The sequence below is a fragment of the Chlorocebus sabaeus genome, chromosome 4 (genome assembly GCF_047675955.1).
Source record: "Chlorocebus sabaeus isolate Y175 chromosome 4, mChlSab1.0.hap1, whole genome shotgun sequence".
Lineage (NCBI taxonomy): Eukaryota > Metazoa > Chordata > Mammalia > Primates > Cercopithecidae > Chlorocebus > Chlorocebus sabaeus.
Window position 1 is genome coordinate 14,412,109 of NC_132907.1, and position 21,595 is coordinate 14,433,703.

Below are 21,595 nucleotides of genomic sequence, written 5' to 3' on the forward strand. Positions count from 1 at the left end.
GAGGTGAGAACTCGCAGTGAATCTTTGAATTATTCATGAGATCATACATGTCACTCTCATCTGTATGTTAAAAAAAAAAAAAACCCACTAGAATGTAATAGCACATTAGTGATGCAAATTACCAAAAGGCAGACTTTATTCTGGTTTGGTGACGATTTTCATAATTTGGTCCACACAGCATCCTTAGTGAAGTGCCTGTTTTTATTCTTTACTGTTGCTAGGATTCATTTTGCTTGGCCAGGTCAACATTTTGGACATACTTATTTCACTTAACTCGTATTTATCCATTTTTATCAGCTCTTAATGCACGGTAACATTGATTAAACCAATTTCATAATTCCTCTGAGATGTAGTTAGAGTAAGTTTGCATCATTTGTACATTTAAAATATGCAAATTTAATAATACATGCACAAATTAGTGAAAATAGACTATAAAAGGACATGAGAGAGAGAAAGAAGGAAAGAATAAAGCAAATGTGGTTAAAATGTTAACACTGGGAATTTTGTGCTGTCCTTGCAACTTTTCAATTAAGTCTTAAATTGTGTCACAATAAATAATTAAAAGAAAGAATTACCTTGCAACTCAGCCTGCCATTCTACTAAATGAGCATAGGCCATAGAATAAGAGAAGATGGGATATGAGATCTTCAGTTAGCCACAGTTAATGTGTCCCTAATAATGTGAGCATCATGCCATGCTGAATATGACTCTAGTGTTTCAAAATATGTATTTCTGGTATAAAGCTGTATTTCAAAAATCTTGCCCAGGCACAGTGGCTCACGCCTGTAATCCCAGCACTTTGGGAGGCTGAGGCCGGTGGATCACTTGAGGTCAGGAGTTCAAGGCCAGCCTGGCCAACATGGTGAAGCCCCATCTCTACTAAAAACACAGAAACTAGCTAGGTGTGGTGGCACGCACCTGTAATTCCAGCTACTCGGTCGGGAGGCTGAGGCAGGAGAATCACTTGATCCCAGGAGGTGGAGGTTGCAGTGAGCCAAGATCGCACCATTGCACTCCAGCCTGGGCAACAGAGCGAGACTCCACCTCAAAAAAACAAACAAACAAAAAAAAAAAAAACCTTGCATATGTATCTTTATTACATGCTATACATTATATATTTATAACATAAAAATTGGTAAACACAGTTATAAAACCCTGTACACTGTAGTTCAATGGTGATTTTGCCTTACATGGTAACTTTAGATCTTGTCTCTAAGTAAGATGTGACTCCAATGAACTCTCACTTACAGGATGAATAAATAATTTACATGAGTTAGTGAGTTAACATTATTGTCTTGATGGCTAGTCTATACTCATAAAATCAAGAGCATAAAAAAATCTGTCCAAGTCGGCATTCCTTCCCTTTCTCCTTTCTGGGCTCTTTGCCCCTTTTTAGCACTCTGCCATCAAAGTGGCTAAAGTGCCCTGATGTCCCTGGTCACAAAATGAAAACATCCAATAACCTTAATGTGCTACATGTCTCGGGATGTTTTATTTGGGGGAGAGGCAATGCTGTCTGGAAAAAGTAACAAACAAAAGGAAATCTCTGACAAATCTGAATCATTAACGGGGCTGACAAATCTGAATCATTAACGGGGAAGAAGTCTTTGAGCAGGGAGCATTCTGGAGTTCTGTGATTATTAATTATACTGACACACTTATTCCATTTATTTCTTGCCCACTTTAACGCCTGCCACCACTGACTTCAAGTTGCATTTATTCTAATGCGCCAAACCTACTACAGGTACACTATGTATATTTTAACACAGGATAACTTTGGCCAGGGAAATTTTTACATTGTATGTCAGAAAATGCATCTTTTGGAGATGTGGTGATTGTTGTAGCCATTGCTGTTTAGACTTTGAAATAAATGTAAAATGGAGTCAAAAGAGCCTAGGACTGAGTTGAAAGAAGTAACACAAATTGCTTGTTACTCAAGTTGCAAAATCTTTCTATGCTTCATTTTCATAAAAGACATGAAGACCATTCAGTGTCTTAATAATGTGAGCATCCTGCCATGCTGAATATTACTTACGCATAATAAACCCTTGTGATAATATTAATGAAAATTTGTCCTACCTAGCGTGTAGTGGTGACCAGAAGAGATAATGTTTATGAAAGTGATTTATGATCTGTAAGCACAAAGTAAACACAAACAGGAGATTAACTGTGATGGCTAATTTAATGTGTCAACTTGACTGGGCCATTAAGTGCCCAGATAATTGGTCAAACACTATTCTGGTTGTGTCTGTGGGATGCTTCTGTATGAAACAAACATTTGAATTGGTAGACTGAGTAAAGTAGATTGCCCTACCCAATATGGTTGGGCTTCACCCAATGCTTTGAGTAAGGGAGAATTTGCATGCTCTCTCTACCTAACTGTCTTTGAGCTAGGATATGAATCTTCTACTGCCTTTAAATTAATGCAGACTGGAACTTGCACCATCAGTTCTCCTGGTTCTCAGGCCTATGAACTCAGACTGGAATTATACCATTGACTCTCTGGGTCTCCAGCTTGCTGATTACTACTATCTTGGGACTTCTCAGTCTCCATAATCACATCAGCCAATTATTTAAAATGAATGAATAAATAAATATACTATTGGTTTTATCTTTGAAGAATCTTGATTAATACACTAGCTATGAAAAATATTTATTTCTTACACCTGTGAGTTGGATAATTTAAAAGAATGACTAGTGGGCAGTTGTGTCAATCAACCAGTTTCATGACAACATCTATGCCCAATGATAATCCTGAAAATTCCATATACCCCTCTCCTCCACCACATTCTAAAATCACTAAAAGAGTTGAAGATTCCAAGGTGGTATAGGACAATCCCAGCCAGAGCAATACTGAATTTATTTCCAGGATAACCCATTTCCACACAGCTTGTCCTCTTGACCCCTAGACTGCTTCACAATCACACAAAAGAAAATGAGATTTCATAGCTTTAAAAATGAGAAATTACAAAGCACCATACTAAGCAAAAATTGCCATTATGGATCTAATTTATCTCACAGTGACAATGTCTTATAGATTTCGTGTTCCTCTGGAGAAAGTTTCTCTCTGTTCCTGGTCATTATCACACTCTCACAGTGATGCTTGTCTTTGCAATAACATAGCTGTAATAATCGTACACCATCCACTATTTTCACAGGCTTTTTGTTTTGTTTTCCTTAAACATTCTCTAAATTAAGTATTTAAGATGTTAAATGCCCTCAGTACAAAGTTAAATAAGGAGAAACCATCTGAGGCACAATCCTCATCAATGATAATGAAACAGTGTCACAATTTTATTCACTTGTAGGATTCTATTTCTGTAATGCTTCGTGTCAGACACAATGGATTAGACTCTCATTGGAAGGGAATAAAAAGGTCTAGGTTAGTCTGCCCTCTAGTGTAGCTCACTGGTTCCTAAAATAAACTGGTGAAACGTGTCCAGGAAACTAATTGTGCAATTCTGTCAGAATGGCAAGTTGCCATCATTGCCAGCACCAGATTTTCACATCTCCCTCCTCTTTGGGAGCTGCAGACTTTTCTAGCATCTAATGCTAGATATATGACCTAATGAAAAGAAATTCATATGAAACACACCCTCCCAAACCTATGCTTGATTGAAGTCAGTGTTACATGGCAATCCTTGCCCATGGGTTTTGTCAGTTGTTCCTATTTCAGGAGAACATGGATACAAATTAATAAAAGGGCATGTTTTTGATTCAGAAATAAGGGCTTTAGAAGAACTTCTGAAATAGAGCGATTTAGTCTAAGAACTGTTACTGGCATGGGCTAATCTTTTTGGGACAATCTGGGCTATTCACATAGTTAAGCACCCTCCTCCTTGGCAGGCCCTTTTGTTGGAGAGTTTGCTGCAGTGTGGATCTGACGTTGGACTCCAGGGGCATTACGAGCAAGGAAGAAACATCTTTGCATTCCCTGTTTTATATCTTCCCTTGAATTCTGCTTTAGAGTTAAAAACTATCGTGCCTTGGGGGATAGTTTTTGATAACTCTGCAGTTTATATTCAACTTCATAAACACCTTTTGTGTTTTACAAGAAAGTCTAAATTTTGCAAGTGATATGCTTGTGTAGGTCTGAAAGCGTTCCTGTTAGAGATCCGTTCCAAAGCATTTCAAACAAATAAATACAATGTAAAATTATCTTCTTAAAATTTACTTTCAAGGCCCTGTGATATGTTTACCTGGAAAACTCAAATGTTGCACTGGATCCCAATCCGATCTATATTTCCCTGCTGTTTTCCACACCCCCTTGGTCCATGTCCCAAAGCAATTTGGCTAAGTGATGATAGACAGTCTTGTTTCTAGGGACATCCTAACCACTACCAATTTCAGAAAATATCAGGTCCTGACCTAAAAAAAAAAAAAAAAAAGTTTTTGTAACTATATATTATACGCAAATTATATATGTATATACACATATGATAACTCTGCAAAACATAAAAATGTCCTCTATTTAAATTTCTGTTGTTAAAGCAGCAGGTCAGTAGGGCTCAGTGTGATGCCCCATGGAGCATACCAGTCCCCAAGAGTACCATCACCGATTTACCTGATTGATAGTTGCCATAAGGCCTTCCTTAAACCACCAAGTTGCATTTCTTCACAGTTGAAGTATAAATATAACTTTGATCTATTTTCTAATTGTCCTTTCCTGACAGCAATATAACCACAACACATACGCAGGCTTTTAGGCTCTAACAATATTCATTAAGCTGAGTGAAAAAGAATTTAAAGGGAGAGGCAATATGAAGGGGCAGACAGCACTAGGAGTCAACAGACCTAGATCCTAATTGTGGTCCTGTTTCTAGCTAAGCTGTTAACTTGAGCAAGTCATTTTACTATTCTGGAGACGTCTTTTCCTCATCTGTGATAGGGGTGGGCTAGACCTATATTAAATCAGAAGTATCTGAATTTTCATCTGCAGACTTCCTGTCCTAATCATATGGCCTTTATGGCCACATCTGTGTTTCAGTGTCTTTGAGACTCAAAATATAACAGATCTCAGACAGATTTGCCAATCCAGGGACAGTGTTACCCAAATACCATGTTCTCACTGACTCTAATTCCCAGTCTAATCCACACCCATGGCATGTTTGCCATTTACTGCACTGATTTTCCAGCTTGTTTTCTTTGCTCAAGTCTCTGAAAGACATTATGAGCTTAATCATTGTCATAAAGAGAAAATGAAAGATTGCAGGCTTTCTGATTAGCGTTTAGTGTATTTTTTTCATAGAATTTCAAGAGCACATAAAACTCACTTGTTTCCTATCAGCATCTCCCCTTGCCCCTTTAGTTTGCTGACATGTGATTTTCAAGTCAGTTTTGGAAATCTGAAACCTGTTAGAGATTGCAGATGCCAAGATCTGCATGACTGCTATAGTTTTGGCAAGGTCTGCTCTTTAAAGACAACAAAGGCAGTAAATAGAAATCTTGCTTTCCTCTGACTCTATTCTTTTTCAAAAGAAAAAATGTCTTTGTGAATGCATGGCGTTTAACAAGATTTCTAGACCTTCTTGCTTTAGACTTTTTTTGTTCTTAGTTTTTATTCAACATAGCATTTGGGCTTTTCATCTTGCAAACCATAAGCTTATTTCTGTTATCAGCTTCCACTAAGAGCACAGTCTTGCCTATATTCTCTTTAATGTCTATGATTCTCTTTAATAAAACTAATCATCTAAGTGCCAATGGTTGGAAGCAATAAAAATATGTTTCTGCCAATATGAATAATTATTTGACTAATTTGAACCCTAACCCTGGCCAAGTCCCTTCATCTTCATGTCATTTCAGTCAGCTTGTAGAAAAAAAAAAAAAAAAAAAAAAAAAAAAAAAAAAACTACAAAAGAGGTACTGCTAAATAAGAACATAGATAAAAAGAAGGAGACATCTGACTTAGGGCTTGGGGAAATGGAAGCATCTGAGGCCTTCAAGATTAGGTATAATTGTAATGGAGAGAAATGGGAGAGACAGAAGTGGGGCAGGAATATTAAAAGCAAATGTGTAGAGATGAGAAGGAGAAAGACATGTTGAAGAACAGCCAGAGGTTCAGTTTCATTACAGACTTACTGTGTGGTAACATTACATACTGAGAGATGGAGTTGGAAAGGTGGTTTATAGTTAGATTGGAGAGGATGAATGAATGGTCTGTACTTCACCTGAGAACAATGGAGAGTCAGTGAAAGTTTAAAGTAAAGAAGTAACTCCAAAACATCCAGAGCAATTAGCCAGATGTGTTTAAGGAAGATTATAAGGGGAAGAAAGGATAACATTCAGTCAGTTAGAAAAAGTATTGCAATGGGCTAAGGGAAAGGTAATAAGGCAGAGGGAATGCAAATTTAAAAATAGAAATATGGGACTGGAGCCACTCCTAGGATGCAAGGGGTCACAGGCAATTTTTTTTTTCGCAAGGCCCTTCTCTATGTAAACTGCCTGATCTTTAAAAACTGTTTTACAAAATTTATAGACCTAGGTGAAATACAGCTATGTATTGAAGAGGTACATATACATTTGTTAATTGTCTAGTTAGTGCATATGGAGATTGTAGTGTTCAGGAACCATTTCTTCATGTTCTTTATTGTCACAGACATTGTTCCTACCTAATTTCTTACCTCCCCACTATAATGAAAAGGAGCCAGACTGTTAATACAAAGCCAGGGTTCTTCAAAATCTTTTTTTAAATTTTTTTTTATTTTTTATTTTTTATTTTTTTGAGACAGAGTCTTGCTCTGTCACCCAGGCTGGAGTGCAGTGGTGTGATCTTGGCTCACTGTAACCTCTGCCTCCCGGGTCCAAGCAATTCTCCTGCCTCAGCTTCCTGAGTAGCTGGGATTACAGGCATGAGCCACCTCGCCTGGCTAATTTTTATATTTTTAGTAGGGATGGGGTTTCATCATGTTGGTCAGGCTTGTCTTGAACTCCTGACCTCGTGATCTGCCCACCTCAACCTCCCGAAGTGCTAGGATTACAGGCATGAGCCACCGTGCCCAGTCAGAATCTATTTATATTGAGACAATATTGCTCTTCTTGCCACTAGTTTCCTAGCACCATTTATTTAATGCTGTTAGATCATTATTCAGGATGCTGTACCATCCATTGTGCTTCCTGAGAATAATGGATTCCAATGATAATCTCAAATATTGTTACTATTCTTTGTTAATGATGCAAATTTAAATTAGTTTGTGGGAAAATGTTAGCAATAAGTCATGTCCTGGTCAGTTTAAATTACTGTTTGGATTTTATACTGTAAATGTAGAACAATTCGTCTTTCAACCACACTTTTCTCTTGAATTCTTTATAATAATTTTATTCTTAGAATGTGATTTCTTTCAAACTTCCTTTTGCCTGAACAGCAATCAAAAAGACAAGTAAGCACTTTGGGAGGCCGAGGCGGGTGGATCACGAGGTCAGGAGATCGAGACCATCCTGGCTAACATGGTGAAACCCCGTCTCTACTAAAAATACAAAAAACTAGCCGGGTGTGGTGGCGGGCGCCTGTAGTCCCAGCTACTCGGAGGCTGAGGCAGGAGAATGGCGTAAACCCGGGAGGCGGAGCTTGCAGTGAGCCGAGATCGCGCCACTGCACTCCAGCCTGGGTGACACAGCGAGACTCCGTCTCAAAAAAAAAAAAAAAAAAGACAAGTAAGAAGCCCATGGACAGATCAAGAATAGTTGTTCCATTCCTAAAAGAAATATGCATCCCTCATCTACATTGGCTTAAGACTGTCTCAGGAGAAGACAATGTCTCCACGTTGATCAGAAGCAAGAAAGGATGTCAGTCAGAAAGGTTTGTTGGCATTATAGAGAAGTAATATTGAAAGCCTTCAAATGTGTCAGATGCAGCCATCCCAGAAGATCTCTGACATGGAGCACCCAGCTGTGGATGGATGGAGGGACCACCCTGAGTGCCAGCAGTGGAAGACACACAGGGTGAAGGCAGCTGCCACCATTCCCACTGCAGCGCCATGATCAGAACAGGCATAAGTGAAAGCCAATGCGTGGCTCACACACGTTGTTGGTAATGGGCCAGGGACCAGAATTCATCTTGTGTATTTCATGGGTAGGAATAACTTAAAATCGGTTCATCAGCATCATTCTTGTAGCCAAGCTTGTATGAGCTCATGAAAGAAATATCATACTAACTGGCAGGAGTCATATCTTCCCTAAGGTGACTCCAAATTCAGAAGTCCCGAAGATCCTCAGGGCATTGTGTTGATTCCTGGCAAGTGAGGGTCAGATAATGCACTGTGGGGAGAAATAGGGAGCTGGTATCACAGGGGCCCTCTACAGGGCTTGGGACACCTCCTGGAATAGCACTAATAGTTGCAGACAGCTCCAGGAACCAAAGGGAGACTTAGAGAAGGTTGAGGAAGCCACTCTAAAGCAGGAGGCTCTGCTGTGTGGGGCCTAGAGCAGGAACCCCACTTGCCCAGATGTAAGGGAAGCACTTTAAGGGACATAAGGTGGGAGTAATAAACTCTGAAGATTGCACACAAAGTGAAGAGAGAGACATTGAAGATGGCATCACAGTTCTGAGCCTGCATGCTGAATGATCTGTTATGCCATTGGTCAGGTGTTGCACTTGCCTTCTGAACAGTCCTGTAGGCCATTTGTACCTCCAAGACCTTTTAACAAAATGAAAGAAAATAAATAGGACCATGCTAAATTACTTGACCTCTCTGCATCTCCAGTTTTATCTGCAAAATGGAAAGAATAAGGTTTTACATGTCTATTAAGACCATTGAGATAATATTTGTAAATCACTTAGAACAGTCCTGGCACAAAGTAAGTACTATTTAAGTGACTGATAAATATATGTTTTACTTTTTCCAAACCTCCCTTACCGTATAAACAACATAAACAAGGGTGCTAAAGAATCTCACAGTTTACCAGAATATTAAAGCCTCAACATACAACTACCTTATTCTTCGAGAAGCTCCTTCTTTCTTCTTTTGAGAAGGGGAACAATTAGAAACCAAATTTTGTCCTGCTTTAAATATCGGTCTTCAGGTACATTTTTAATCACATCCCATTAATGCTGGAGCTAAGAGCCAAGCTCAAATGTTTGATATCCCTTGCTTTCAAAGGCCTCTACTGTTACAATACAAATCAAGAGATTTGGTGCACCATTTGTGCCTGTAGGAGAAAATGATGAGGTAAGATTTTTTTTACTTCCTCTACCACAGCATCAATTCTATTTTAACTTGAAGAGTACACTTATTTAAATATCTGTCTGCCCTTGTTAGACTGTAAGTTCCTTGTCATCTGGGGCTATGTTGTTTTCACCTCTCTGTTCCTCAGCAGTGGGTAGCACAGTGTTTACACAAAGTACCTATTCACTGGCTCTTTGCTGAGCAAACTGATTCCGGTAAAATAGACAAATGACACGTGTGTACAAATTCTTTCAAGTCAATGAATAAGTTGATTCCTTGTGAAAAACCAGAAACAATCTGCTTGAGGGTATGTGGCTGGGCCCTTCAGCTGTGACAGTGTCTGAATCACCTGTTTTGTCTGAAGACTAAACTTTTAACCTCAGTCCCAAATCTCAGCCCAATGTAACGATGTAAATGAAGCCATGTGGTCGAACAGTTCTAACAAATAGCAGTGCTATTTCTTCTGCTGCCTTAAACACTTAAGTTTCATATGACTGCAGAGTTGGAATGATTTGAAATATGTTTCCAAAGGCTTGCCTCTGCCTTCTTTGGAAATAAGTCATATCCAGCTGCAGTTCCTGCCACATCATAGTATAAATGAAACACATTTAACTTTGTTTTTTGTTAACATCAAAAACCTGAGTTCTGAATTCTGACCAAGCATCAATAATATCAGAAAAGCAGAAAAGACTTCAGAAATCAGCTCATATAATTCCTTATTTTTCCTGATAAAGATCCGTTGACAAAGAGGCATGGTAACTGGCCTACTTATCTATATAGCTCAGCAAATTACATGCAAAGAATGTGCAGATGACAAAAAATGGGTATTTAGTTTATATATTATATAAAGAATTTTAATCTGGGGGATAAAATTGTTAACTTTCAGTTGTTTTCTGACATCCTATTCTCTCCTGGTTTTCTTCCAACTCCTTGGCCTTATTTTCTGAGTTTGCATCCTCCCTTCTGGTGTGCTATAAATGCTGATGTTAGGGGAATATGTATTCTTTTCTATTCTTGCTCTGCCTCCCTCTCTCCTGTTGAGCCCATCTACCCCACTGGCTTCACTAACAACTGTACTTTAACGGCTTCCAAACATCTAATTTCAACCCCAGAACTTCCTCCTGAGCTGCAGAGTCTTCTGCCTTGAAAAAACATCTCTACTTGACTATCTTCAAATATATCCCATTCAAGATCTAGTGAAAAACCTTTAACACATGGCATTGTGAATTCTCACAATTTGACGCTGGTCTTCTTCTAGGTTCATACTTCATCTCTTTTCCCTTCACATCTACCCAATCATTCACAACAAACTGCTTGCACGTCCTTAAACGCAGGGTATCCTAACACTTCCCATTTCTTTGCATTTGGTACACCTTCTGCCTGAAAGCCTCTTGTGCCTCCTTTGCCTGTGAAATACCATTCAATTCTCCAAGCACAGTCAAAAGTCGTCTGCTCCAAGGTGTCTCCATGCCTTCCAAATCTCTGCTGGTACTTCTCTCTTGTCTCACATGTTATCTCTGATCACTTGGTTAAGGTGGTGTTAGCTAGCTTTCTTCACTGTAAAGTAACTATTATTCCCTTTATATCTAAGTATTATGAAGAGTGGGATACTTTGAGACTACAGAAACAGCCTGTTGGTTGTAAAACTTTAACCTACCACTTTTACTCTCTGCTAATGATTTTCTAATACCATCATTCCTTTTATACTTTAATGGCATTCTCTTTGCTCCCACTGACTTATTTTTCATTGACTTATTTATAACAGTGTGGATTAACATATTCTTATTTTATTCAATGAGTTAAAATTCGTTATATTATTATTTATCTTGATGATAAAATTATCATTGATCTTCTCAGTGGGGGCACCTTCAAATTGGCCCCTTTTTCCTTTTGACATTCCCTCGTTATTTATTGAGCACTTCTTTATATTCTTACACAAAGAGATATTCTAGATTTATTCTGTACTTTCTCTTGCATAGTACTGGATTCACCCTTTCTCCAAATTTTTCAGACAATCAGCTTTGCTGAGTCATAATTCACATACAATAAAATTTGCCAATTTCAATTGTATAGTCCAACGTGTACGCAGTTTTGTAACCATGGCGGGAGTCAGGTCATTTTCATTGCTTTTCCTGTACCTCTTTGCCATTCATCCTCCCCACTCCTTGGCTCCTGGCAAACACTAATCTGCTTTCTGTCACTATAGTTTGTAGAATTTTGGGTAAATGGTATCATACAGTACCTGATTTTTGTGTCTGGCTCTTTCATTCAGTATAATGCTTGTGAGATTTATCCATGTTCTTGCATACATCAGTGGTCTATTCCTTCTTCTTGTGAGATTTATCCATGGTCTTGCATACATCAGTGGTCTATTCCTTCTTCTTGTGAGATTTATCCATGGTCTTGCATACATCAGTGGTCTATTCCTTCTTCTTGTGAGATTTATCCATGGTCTTGCATACATCAGTGGTCTATTCCTTCTTCTTGTGAGATTTATCCATGGTCTTGCATACATCAGTGGTCTATTCCTTCTTCTTGTGAGATTTATCCATGGTCTTGCATACATCAGTGGTCTATTCCTTCTTCTTGTGAGATTTATCCATGGTCTTGCATACATCAGTGGTCTATTCCTTCTTCTTGTGAGATTTATCCATGGTCTTGCATACATCAGTGGTCTATTCCTTCTTCTTGATGAATAGTATCCTGTTATATGGATATATCTCAATTGGATCAAGGTTATTATGAATAAAAATGCTATGCACATTCACATACATGTCTTTATGTGGACATAGGTTTTTATTTTTCTTGGTAAGATATATATGGCAAGTGACTGTTTAACTTCTAATAACTATCCTAACTTCATCCACACTGACTGCCATTTTGCATTCCTACCAGTGACATATGAGAATTCCAGTTGCTCCATACCCTAGCCAACAATGGGTATTGTCGGTCTTTTTAAGTTTAGCTATTCTAGTGCATGAGTCAGGATATTTTACTGTCATTTTAATTTCCATTTTCCAAATGATTAATAATATTAGGCATCCTTTGCTGTGTTTATTTTTCTATTTGTATATGTTCTTTGGATAAGTGTACATCCAAATCTTTGCCTGTTTTTTAATTGCATTGTTTCTACATTTCTTATTAAGTATTCTGTATATATTCTAGGTACAAATCCTTTATCAGACATGTGTTTTGAAAACATTGTCTTCCAACAGTGTGGCGATTCCTCAAGGATCTAGAACTAGAAATACCATATGACCCAGCCATCCCATTACTGGTGATATACCCAAAGGATTATAAATCATGCTGCTATAAAGATACATGCACATGTATGTTTATTGCGGCACTATTCACAATAGCAAAGACTTGGAACCAACCCAAATGTCCATCAATGATGGAGTGGATTAAGAAAATGTGGTACATAGGCCAGGTGCAGTGGCTCACGCCTGTAATCCCAGTGCTTTGGGAGGCCGAGGTGGGTGGATCACGAGGTCAGGAGATCGAGACCATCTGGCTAACATGGTGAAATGCATGTCTACTAAAAATACAAAAAATTAGCTGGGCGTAGTGGCAGGCACCTGTAGTCCCAGCTACTTGGGAGGCTGAGGCAGGAGAATGGTGTGAACCCGGGAGGCAGAGCTAGCAGTGAGCCAATGTTGCGCCACTGCACTCCAGCCTGGGTGAGAGCAAGACTCTGTCAAAAAAAAAAAAAAAAAAAAAGAAAGAAAGAAAGAAAATGTGGCACATATACACCATGGAATACTATGCAGCCTTAAAAAAGGATGAGTTCATGTCCTTTGTAGGGACATGGATTAAGCTGGAAACTATCACTTTGAGCAAACTATCGCAAGGAAAGAAAACCAAACACTGCATGTTCTCACTCATAGGTGGGAATTGAACAATGAGAACACTTGGACACAGGGTGGGGAACATCACAAACCGGGGCCTGTTGTGGGGTGGGGGAAGGGGGGAGGGATAGCATTAGGAGATATATCTAATGTAAATGATGAGTTAACGGGTACAGCACACCAACATGGAACATGTATACATATGTAACAAACCTGCGTGGTATGCACATGTACCCTAGAACTTAAAGTATAAAAAAAAAAAAAAAGAAAACATTGTCTTCCAGTCTGTGGCTTACTCGCCATTTTCAAAACCATAACTTGTGAAGGGAAAACATTTTGATTTTGATAAAGTTTAAATTATCCATTTTATTTATTTTTTATGTTTGTTTATATTTTTGACGTAGAGTTTTGCTCTTGTTGCTCAGGCTGAAGTGCAGTGGCGCGATCTCGGCTCCTCCACTGGAAGGTGGACTGCAACCTCCACCTTCCAGGTTCAACTGATTATCCTGCCTTAGCCTCCCAAGTAGCTGGGATTACAGGTGCCCGCCACCATGCCCGGGTAATTTTTTGTATTTTTAGTAGAGATGGGGTTTCACCATGTTGGTCAGGTTGGTCTCGAACTCTTGACCTTGGCCTCCCAAAGTGCTGGGATTACAAGTGTGAGCCACCATGCCTGGCCCATTTTATTTTATAGTTCACAATTTTGTGTCCTAAGAAATATGCCTCACAAGTCCTTGCTGTGTTATTTTAGTGGTTACTTTAAGTTTACAGTACACATCTTTAACATTTCACAGTCTGCCTTACAATAATATTATAACAACTTATATATATTATAAGAACCTTCCAGCAGTGTACTTGCATTTCCTCCCTCTTCTCCTTTGCGCTATTGTTGGCATATATTTCAACTTTACATATGTTTTAAGCCCTGTAATACATTGTTATTATTTTTGCTTTAGTCAAACCATTGATGAGATTAAACATGAAAGCAAAATATTTTTATACATACATACATGCATGATTACCATTTCTGCAGGTTTTTACTCCTCTGTGGAGACTGAAACTTTCATCTAGTATTATTTTATTTTTAGTGGAAAAAAGAAAACTTCTTTTAACATTTCCCATAGAACAAGACTGCTGGCTATGAATTCTTTCCTATTTGGTTGGTCTGAAAAAATCTTTATTTTGCCTTCATTTTTGAAAGACATTTTTTCTAGGATAGAATTCTAAGTTGGAAATATTTTACTTTAGCTCTTTATAAAGGTTTTTCCATTGTCTTCTTTCCTGTGTGTTTTCCTAGAGAGATGTGTTGGAACTCTTCTAAATAATTCAGCATTGTACTTATTAGATTCGGTCAAGTGGTAGGGTAGCAGAGAAGAAAAGCTCAGACATGGATGATGAATCCATATCTGAAGTATCTATGTTAGTAAACATAGGGGTGATGAGAAATTGGTTTGTAAGTCTGGGGAGAGTGGAGTGACTGAGACATACAATAACTTTTTTTTTCTGCTGCAGTCTCAAGTCTTAAAAATTCCCTTCCTAAGGACAGGCCTTCTCACTGAGTAAGTATAACTCCCAATGTACCTGGTAAGAATGAACTGCTGGGTGCGGTCACTCATGCCTGTAATCCTAGCACTTTGGGAGGCCAAGGTGGGTGGATGACTTTAGTGCAGGAGTTCGAGACCAACCTGGAAAACATGGCAAAACCCCATCTCTACAAAAAAATACAACTATTAGCCAGGTGTGGTGGCACGCACCTGTAGTCCCAGCTGCCTGGGAGTCTGAGGCAGAAGGATTGCTTGAACCTTGGAGGTCGAGGCTGCAGTGAGCCAAGATTGCACCACTGCACTCCAGTCTGGGTGCCAAAGTGAGACCCTGTCTCAAAAAAATAAAAAATAAAAATAAATTAACTATACATGGTCCTAAGGTAAACAACCCATATTCATGATCCTAATAGACACTGGAGACTTATCAAAGAAAGGAGAAAGGTTAAAATTGTGACTATAGAAAAGTAAACCTAATTACATCTATGTATGAGGAGTATTTATGCACGATGACCTCAGGGCATGCCTATGTGACAGACTAATTTCTTTAAAAATTCAAATGTTTTCAGTCATTGACTTTTTAAATAATTGCTTATTCTTCTGCCACTTATACCTTAATATCTTATATTTAATACTGATATTAAAACAATACAAAAAGAATTTTTCCTATTTTCATACGAACTGGTGACTATAAAAATTCTTCTCTTGCAATTTAAGATATTACCATTTCTCAATGTTTAAGGCAAACTTCTATACACATTAAAATCTCCAGGAGAATTTGTGTAGAATGCAGATTCTCTGACTGTCTCTAAACATTCTGATTCATTAAGAGAGAGTGAAGCTTAAGAGAAAGTGCCAACAAGCATCTCTGAGAATTTTTATAAAGGTGGTGTGAAGAGCATGCTTTGAGAAACACTGTTGGATTTGAACTGACTAGAGTAGACATGTAGATTCAAGGGATGTAAACTCGTTTGCATCTTTCCTCTAGAAGGAAACTCACTTCTTTCTTCTAAAAGGAAGTTGAAGGCTGAATTTTGGGAAAATATTGAAGTTTAGATTTATATTTTAGTCAGAGTAGGCTTTCAGATGATTGGTTACACTTGAGATTGGATGAAGTGTCAGACTCTTCACATTCATTATCATTGAGGTAGGTATTATTGTCTTATTGTCTCTCTGGTTTTGTTTGTTTATTTGTTTGTTTGTTTGTTTTTGACAGAGTCTCATTCTGTCACCCAGGCTGGAGTGCAGTGGTGCAATCTGGACTCACTGCAACCTCTGCCTCCAAGGCTCAAGCAATCCTCCCACCTCAGCCTCCCACAGTAGCTGGAACTACAGGCGTATGCCATCACGCCCGTTGTATTAGTCTGTTTTCACACTGCTAATAAAGACATACCCGAGACTGGGCAATTTACAAAAGAAAGAGGTTTAATGGACTCTCATTTCCAAATGGCTGGGGAGGCCTCACAATCATGGCAGAAGGCAAAAGTCACATCTCACATGGCAACAGACAAGAGGAGAGCCAAGTGAAAGAAGTTTTCCCTTTCAAAACCATCAGAACTCATGAGACTTACTACCACGAGAACAGCATGGAGGAGCTGCTGCCATGATTCAATTATCTTCCACTGGGTCCCTCCCACAACATGAGGGATTCATGGGAGCTATAGTTCAAGATGAGATTTGGGTGGGGACACACAGCCAAACCATATCACCTGGCTGATTTTTGTATTTTTCTGTAGAGATAGGGTTTCATCATGTTGTCCTGGGCTGGTCTTGAACTCCTCGGCTCAAGTGATCTGCTTGCCTTGGCCTCCCAAAGAGCTGGGATTACAGGATGAGCCACTGCACCTGTCCTCTGTTGTCTTATTTCAATGTGAAAGATGGCTGAGAGATGTGAAGTAACTTGACTAGGGTTACAAAGCCAATAAATATGAGAGCTGGATCTCAAGCCCAGGGATATGTTACCCAAAACCTGTGTTTTTTCTGTAGCCTCTGCCTACCATCCTCATGTTTTCCAGTCACAGGAATCAGAAACTGTGAGTTACCATCTTAAAAGTGACTCACAAGTCTAGTCCCCTACTCTTATCTTGGAAATTTATGTCATTAAAATAAAATAAAGCCAAGACAAATAAGGCTGGTTTTTTTTTTTTTTTTTTTTTTTTGAATCATTAAGGAAAGAAAGAAAAAGCTTTATAAACTTGACAAGTACATGCTAATTAATTCTCCTCTCCCAGTACTTATCACTCTGTATTATCATTTTCTGTATGACATATCTTTCTTTCCCACTAGAAACTGAGTTTCCCTGGTTCAGGGTATAGATCTTCTTTATCTCTGTGTCTAGCCACTACCACCATAATCACATTGACAAGTGACCCGTGGTGGATGCCAATAGCTTACAAGAAATGTCTTTACAAACATCACTATCTGTATTTAGTAAGAAATATGATAGAGGACACTGTTCATCACATTCCTCAGTATTTCTTATATGACACCCCATAAGATAAATTTCTTTCAAAGTGAAGTGCCACAAATTTTTTCTGTGCTGCAGAAATTAGTATGCTTTCTCCTTATGGGCAATATGAATTAAATAAATGAAACAGAATTTCTTATTATTGCTTTGGTTTCCAGGAAGTCAGGAACCAAATTTGTGGCTCAACTACTTTGTAAATCTGTATAGCTTGAAAATTTCTGCTCCAAATATCCATTGATCTTAGCCTTATATTCTAATTTTTATTTTCTTATTTTTATTTTCATTTAAATGTATGTAACCTTGTAGGTTATCTCAAATATTTTGTGAAACAAAGTAAATTATAAATAAATCACCCATGCTTAGCTGTATTACTTAACAACACATTAGCTTCTCTAACAGATAACTCCTTGTATTAGTCCCTTTTCATGCTGCCAATAAAGACATATCTGAGACTGGGCAATTTATAAAAGAAATAGGTTTAATGGACTTACCGTTAATGTGGCTAGGAAGGACTCACAATCATGGCAGAAGGCGAAAGGCACTTCTTACGTGGCAGTGACAATAGAGAGAATGAGAATCAAGTGAAAAGAGTTTCCCCTTATAACACCATCAGATCTCATAAGACTTACTACCATGAGAACAGTATAGGAGAAACTGCCCCCATGATTCAATTATCTCCCACTGGGTTCCTCCCATAACACTTGGGAATTATATGAGCTACAACTGGAGATGAGATTTGGGTGGGGATGCAGCCAAACCATATCATTCTGCCCCGGCCTCTCCAAAATCTCATGTCCTCACATGTCAAAACCAATCATGCCTTCCCAACAGTTCCCCAAAGTCTTAACTCATTTCAGCATTAACCCAAAAGTCTACAGTCCAGTCTTATCTGAGAAAAGGCAAGTCCCCTCTGCCTACAAGCCTGTAAAATCAAAAGCAAGTTAGTTACTTCCTAGATACAATGGAGGTACAAGCATTAGGTAAATACAGCCATTCCAAATGGGAGAAATTGGCCAAAACAAAGGGGCTACAGGCCCCATGCACGTTTGAAACTCAATGGGGCAGTCAAATCTTAAAGTTCCAAAATGATCTCCTTTGACTCCATGTTTCACATCTGAGTCACATATTGTAAGAGGTGATTTCCCATGGTCTTGGGGCAGCTCCACCCCTGTGGCTTTGCAGGGTACAACCTCATTCCTGGCTGCTTTCACAGGTTGGCATTGAGTGTCTGTGGCTTTTCCAGGTCCTCAATGCAAGCTGTTGGTGGAACTACCAATGTGGGGTCTGGAGGATGGCGGCCCTCTCCTCACAGTTCCCCTAGGCAGTGCTCCAGTTGTGACTCTGTGTGTAGGCTCCAATCCCACATTTCCCTTCGGCACTGCTCTAGCCAAGGTTCTCCATTATGGCCCCACCCCTGCAGCAAACTTCTGCTTGGGCATCCAAGCATTTCAATACATCCTCTGAAATCTTGATGGAGGTTCCCAAACCCCAATTCTTGACTTCTGTGCATTCACAGGCTCAATGCCATGTGGAAGCTACCAATGCTTGGGGCTCACACCCTCTGTAGCTGCAGCCTGACCTCTACATTGACCCCTTTTGGCCATGGCTGGAGCAGCTGGGACACAGAGAACCAAGTCCCTAGGACGCACATAGCACAGGGATTCTAGGCCCAGACTACAAAACCATTTTATGCTCTTAGGTCTCCAGGCCTGTGATGGGAAGGGCTGCCGTGAAGACCTCTGACATGCCCTGGAGACATTTTCCCCATTGTCTTGGGGATTAACATTGGGCTCTTCGTTACTTCTGCAAATTTCTGCAGCCAGCTTGAATTTCTCCCCAGAAAATGGGATATTCTTTTTTATCACATTGTCAGTCTGCAAATTTTCCAAACTTTTATGCTGTCCTTCCTTTATGAAAGTGAATGCCTTTAACAGCACCCAAGTCATGTCTTGAATGCTTTGCTGCTTAGAATTTTTTTCTGCCAGATAACCTAAATCATCTCTCTCAAGTTCAAAGTTCCACAAATCTCTAGGGCAGGGGCAAAATGCTGCCAGTCTCTTTGATAAGACATAACAAGAGTCACCTTTGCTCCAGTTCCCAACAGGTTCCTCATATCCATCTGAGACCATCTGAGCCTGAATTTCATTGTCCATATCTTTATCAGCATTTTGGTCAAAGCCATTCAATAAGTCTCTAGGGAGTTCCAAATTTTCCCACATTTTCCTGTCGTCTTCTGAGTCCTCCAAACTGTTCCAACCTCTGTCTGTTACCCAGTTCCAAATTCGCTTCCACATTTTTGGGTATCTTTTTAGCAGCACCTCACTCTACTGGTACCAATTTACTGTATAGTCCATTTTCATGCTGCTGATAAAGACATAACCAAGATTGGGAAGATAAAGAGGTTTAATGGACTTACAGTTCCACCTGGCTGGGGAGGCCTCACAATCATGGCAGAAGGCAAGGAGCAGCAAGTCCCTTATATGGATGGTGTCAGGCAAAGAGATAGAGCTTGTGCAGGGGAACCCCTATTTATAAAACCACTGGATCTCATGAGACTTACCCACTATAACAAGTAGCATAAGAAAGACCTGCCTCATGATTAAATTACCTCCTACTGGGTCCCTCCCATGACATGTGGGAATTGTGGGAGTTACAATTCAAGATGAGATTTGGGTGGGGACACAGCCAAACCATATCACCCCTCACATCTTAACACAATAGAGTTATATTTCCCACACATTAATTTCCTTGGCTAGTAGCCTTTCACATGATTATGTAGGGACCCAGGCTTCTTCCAGGATCTTGGAGACATTCACATTCCACTGGTATGTGGAGACAAGACTACAGAAAGATATCTCTTCATGTTTTACTGTGAAGAAACTAGACACTAGGCTCTACCTATGCCTGGTATTCAGGGAAATCTAGATCCTAGGTGGACAGCAGCCTCCCAGCACCCAGGTCTACTCTGTGGAAGGGGAACACAAATCTTTGTTGATGACCTAATTAGCCCTGTTACCTACTTGAAAGATATTCCAAAATATTATTGCCTGATTTAAAGGGATGCTCATACAGCCAGAACCTCCTTACGTGGCAACAGAGTCATTTTGTGCACAACCTGCCCATGGACCTTGCATTAATATTATTTAATCAACATGTATAATGCTTACATGGCAGGTACCTATGAGTTGATTTTCCTACATAAAACATATTCAAGTTAGGTGTCTTGTATGACCTCAAACTGCCAATTGAAGTTTCTTGGTCATGGTGTATAAGCCAACAGAAGGTGTTTGTTAATGACTGGCCTCCAGTTGCTTAATTCAGAACTGTGGCCAGTAGGCTGAGCAGATGGCTGAAGGGGTTTGGGCTACACGGGTCATGAACACAGTTGTCAGTGTGGTAGCAGGAGCTCTACAGAAAGTATCTTGATTCCTTCTAATTCTGCAAAAAACAATGAGGCAGAGGGCCCGAGGCTGATCGCCAGATTTAGGCCAAAGAACATCAAATTACTACATGAGGAGGACCAAGAGTCCTTGAGTTTTAGTCTCCAGGGCTGCAACGACTTAACAGCAAAGTTAATTCTCCAAAATGTCAGACCTGTATATGTCTGGTTAGATGCCAAATATACACAGCTATAGGCTTGCTTAACTACACTATCGGGATCTACAGTATTCCCTAATGTCTCTTCAAACACAGCCCTCTCCTTACATGAGGTCCTACTTCTTAAAAATTACACTGGTTTACAGAAAAAGACTACCAAAAAGAGCCCATCCTACTTTGGTTCCTTCAATATTCCCTTAGAATATTATTTTCCCAAACACACAGGAAGTAGAAGAATGGTCCTACATCCCAGTTTCCCCACAACAGTCCTGGTTAATGCCTGTGGACCAGTATAAATGTTAATAACACTCCCTTTCAATCTCAATATATCTTAGTTTGCTCTGTAAACTATTATCAGTTGTGAATCCATGACTATAACTTAGTTTTTCTGACTCATGGCATAGTGCTCTTTCCACAATATAAAGTTATTTCTAATTATAACCAAACATCAGCATTAAGGGAAGTAGGTGTGGGGTGGGCACAACACTCCCCCCTCATTCTGGGTTACTAGACATTTATAGAGGTGAATTAGTAGGAGTAGAATGAAGACATGAGTCTGCCTTTCCAAGAATTGGGATAAAGTAAGCAAATCTGGAAGGCTATCCCTTCTTTAACCTCAGGGTAAGCTCCAACATTCATCCTAAGTTTGAAAATTATATCAATTCAATTCACAACTAAATTGAAAGAAAATCCAGAGGTTTTCCCCACACTCACGAATCCACTGCTGCTATTCAACCTAGGGTGTTTTCTGCAGAGCTACATAACTGCTAGCCTCACACCACTTCTATCATCTGTCAAGAAGGTCCATTTGCCAAGCGTGGTGGCTCACACCTGCAATCTCAGCACTTTGGGAGGCTGAGGCGGGTGAATCACGAAGTCAGGAGTTCGAGACCAGCCTGACCAAAATGGTGAAACCTCATCTCTACTAAAAATACAAAAATTAGCTGGGCATGATGGTGTGCACCTGTAATCTCAGCTACT